The sequence below is a fragment of the Triticum aestivum genome, chromosome 6D, assembly GCF_018294505.1.
Source record: "Triticum aestivum cultivar Chinese Spring chromosome 6D, IWGSC CS RefSeq v2.1, whole genome shotgun sequence".
NCBI lineage: Eukaryota > Viridiplantae > Streptophyta > Magnoliopsida > Poales > Poaceae > Triticum > Triticum aestivum.
This window is the reverse complement of record NC_057811.1, coordinates 386,292,724-386,297,044: the sequence shown is the minus strand read 5'-3', so window position 1 is coordinate 386,297,044 and position 4,321 is coordinate 386,292,724.

Below are 4,321 nucleotides of genomic sequence, written 5' to 3'. Positions count from 1 at the left end.
GCGCGCCCGCGGGCAGCGCCGGACAACCCCTCATTTGGGTTGCTGCACATTCACACACCTCAAATGCGGATCCTTAATTCCATACAATCCATGCACGTTGATCATACGATAGAAATCATCCAAATTCAACAGTTTAAAACAAATACGACAAAGCAAAACAAATCATAATTCAACAATCCGTACATGTCCAAATGAAATCAATGTCCGAGCGTGACAGATCAGTCGCCGGACGCCATCCATGCTACCTGCTCCTGCGCCTTCCTTGCCGCCTGCTATGCATGCTCCGTCTGCATCCTTGCCGTCTGTTCTGCCTGCATCTTTGTTGCATGCTCCGTTGCTGCCATAGCCGCCCTTGCCACCTCGTACTTCCTTACGTCCGTTGATCTTTTTCTTCTTCTCCACAAACCACTTCTTGACATGCTCATCCAAGAGGCTTTCGTCCGCCAACATGATCTTCGCATCCTCCGCCTTCCATGCGATTTGTAACCTCTCATTCTCAAGCTTAATCTCTCTAAATGTCTTGATCTTCTCGAGCTCACATTCGATCGCCGCCTCTTACTTCTCCAACTCGATCTTCTCCCTCACAATTTCCAGCTTCTTCTCCCCCCTCTTTCGCTCGCCATCCATCCTCTCCTTTTGCGCATCCAACATGAGATTGTACCTCTCCTCTTTCCTGTTCTCCGTCACCGAAAAAATGCCCGTCCATGTGGTGGACATTTTTGTAGCCGTGACGTCACGGGAAGCCCTTGCCTTCTCCCACCTGTTTCCCATGACTTTCTGGTTATCCTTTGGCATGGTGGCTCTTCCATTCTCCACGACAACATCTTCCTCTTCATCGTCCAACCCAATTGATTGGTGGGAGCTTGAGCCATCATTCCTCTTCTTGCTGGCCTTGAGACATGCCACAAGTTGTGTCCACTTTGGTCGGCCATTCAATATGATCCAACAATGGCTAAAAGCAAATGGCTTCTTCTCCGTTTCGTGATACATAGTGGCTGCTGTCGGTGTCAAAACCGGCGGATCTCGGGTAGGGGGTCCCGAACTGTGCGTCTAAGGCTAATGGTAACAGGAGGCGGGGGACACAATGTTTACCCAGGTTTGGGCCCTCTCGATGGAGGTAATACCCTACTTCCTGCTTGATTGATCTTGATGATATGAGTATTACAAGAGTTGATCTACCACGAGATCGTAGAGGCTAAACCCTAGAAGCTAGCCTATGATTATGATTGTTGTTGTATATGATATATCGACTAGCCTGGCCTCGGTTTATATAATGCACCAGAGGCCTAGGATAACAAGAGTCCTAGCCGAATACGCCGGTGGGGAGGAGTCCTTGTCTTGATCACCAAGTCTTGTGGAATCTTCCTTGTATGCGGCAGCTATCCGAACTGGCCCATGAGTATACGGCCATGGGGGTCCTCGGCCCGATCCAACTGGTCGGGAGACGACGTGATGCGTACCCCCTAGTCCAGGACACCGTCAGTAGCCCCCTGAACCGGTCTTCAAGTTGGGGATGCTCCTCGATTCTTCCGAACTGTTCTTCATCTTCGGTTGTCGGTCTTGAAAACTGGTTCAACAAATCTTCTCATCTTCGATCTTGAGGATCGCCAAAATGCCTCCGACGAGTTTACACGTCGGGTATCTGAGGAGCCCCTTTAAGTTTTCGACCTTTATCAATGCCTTGTTATTTTTATGTCACACCTCGGGTTTGAAGTTGTTCCCGGGCGGCAGTGTCCTCTTGCGTCCAAGCCCCAACGTCGGACTATATCCAAGCTCCAACGTCGGACTGTATCTGAGGTGTCATAGACCACCTTGGTTCTAAAAAGTTGAAGGAGTTTACCTGTGCCTAATGCCGGAAATGCCCTCTATGGATCCAGCCACTGGCGCCCGAGCTTTATGCCGGACTGCTTCCAAGGTGGTGCACCACCCCGACCGCGGGCTGATTTTTTGCGAATATTTTTGATTGGTGCAATTTTATTCTCTGCCGAGATATATAGCCAGTATATGTATATCCAGTAGCCCTTAAGGTGTGTGTCGGTCTAAAACCCGAGATGCACCTGAAGGAAAACATAAAACTGCTGATCCTAGTAGCCCCTGAGACTCGGGTCGATTTGCGAAATCGGCCTGAGGATCAACTCCTAGCTCGGCAGCATACATAGGAATAGAAACGCAGTGTAATATATAATAAAGATCAGCGGACGGGCCCCTGAGAGAGGGTCGTGAGAAGTCGCCGTGATATATTAGCTTGATGCCAGATAGGTCTAGATGGTACTTATTGTTGTCCGAAGACGCGCTTTCCCATAGTTCGATCAAGCCGAACACTGAGCCCTTTGAATTTTCTGCATTGAATAGGCAATGCAGTAGCCCCCGAGACACTGGTCGGGTGGCAACACCAGATCAGGGGATCGATGTGCCCCTTTAATATTTATAAATAATGAGCACGAAGCCCAGTAGCCCCCGAGCCTTAATGTGGGCACGGGTGTCCGAATTAAGGATCGATATCCAGAGTAAAATCACAGATTATGTGTAATGATTCTATGTATCCAAGTATTTTACATCATTATTTTGACTCCATTGTGACCGTTTATCAGTTGAAAGTGGCCCATCGTCGGCTTCTACCCCTTGGTAGATACTACGCAGAGTGTTTCCGCACTAACAAAACAACCCTTAGCCGACGTCTCGGTGCCCGGAGGCGGTTGTGTTAGCAGAAACGAGGCAATCAGATATGCGGGCTTTATAACTTTCACTTAGTCATAGGAGCTTAAAGTTGGAAGGCAAGTTACTAGCCTCCGGTTAGTGTTCGGCGACAGTCGAGGTCAAGCCGTAAACACTTCGGCCAATATTATAAACGACCCGTCATTTAACACAGTCATCGGATCGCTGACCAATTTACGCTTATTGTGACAGTCAGTTTTCGGCTTTCTCCACTGAGGCTCTTAACCATGCTAGCTGGAAGCACAATCGCAGTGGTTCTCCCGTTGCGCACCTAGCCGAACAAAGCGGAACGTAGGAGGCAAGCAACCCAACTATTGACCAAAGACGCAATTCGAAACCGATGCATATACAGCAATGTCCGAGAATGTTTTTGCCGAATCCCTAAAGGTGTCCGGCGCCGCACTACGAGACTAATGCTCGAAACACACAAATAGTCTAAAAGTACCACAGGCTTGGAAAACCGAAAACTTCAGTAAAAACTGGACGCCCAAACTAGATCAAGTGTTCGGTGCCAAATCAAAAATTGGTCTTAGAGAAAAAAAAGGTGCTTCTGTCGTGCTTTATTATGACACATCTTATCTCAAGACCTCAAGCGGGTCAGCCTACGGCTTCAACCTCTGATCCTGAAGGCGGAGTACTTCTCGTTAGGCCGGTATACCAAACTAAATTCTAGCGGCTTTGAGAGAGAAATTAGGCTCCCCGGCTAGTGACCACACACTCGTGTCGAAAAACGGAGTGATAAATAATAAGAAAAAAACTTTGCAATGACTAAGAAGAAGAACACTTATTATAAAACGTCTCATATAAATTCAAGAGCCCCCAAGTGACATGGGTAAAAGAATTTTATGCATAATGATTGTATGTACCAAAGTACTAATATCATATCTTTGTTCACCCGAACTTTAAACGCGTCTTAACCGACCGTCGGCTTCTCCCTCTTCGGTCAAGGATCGAAAAGTGTTATGCACTCCACCTGTCGAGAATATCGACGGTGTTTCCGATAACCAGGCAATCAGGCTATAAGGTTGTAACAGACAAACCGCGCTCAGGGAACTTATGCTATATTACTGACGAAGTGTAAGAAGCATCTTCGAAGAAAATAGTACCCCCACCGATACCTTGCTTCGGTGCTCATTATTACTATGAGACTTGTGCAATAGATTTTTTGTACTCATGAGTTCCGTTGTGTGTCGACCATGATTGAAAACAATAAGAGCGCTAGCTTTCGGCTTCACCCAGTCTGAGGTCAGAGCTCGGATGACCCGGTCGTGACAATCGCAGAGGTGCTCCCTTTACTCCCTAGCCGAACAATCGGGAACGTAGGGGTAAGCACAGGAGCCAGGCAACCCAGCTTGCGGAACACTTAAGTCAATATGGTGCATATTGTGGCGTAGTACACGAACAAGGAACGAAGCCATACAAGTATAATCATATGCAAGAGGAAAAGCTTCATGAAGGAAGCTCCCAAGTAAACAGGGTATTTGAATTTGTGTGTCACAAACAAAGTTTTAACAAGGAAGTATGACGCTTGGTCGAACCGAAAAAAAAACCGAAAGTTTTTTAGCATGCAAGCGACTTAGCTTGTTAATGTGTTCGGCGTTGATGA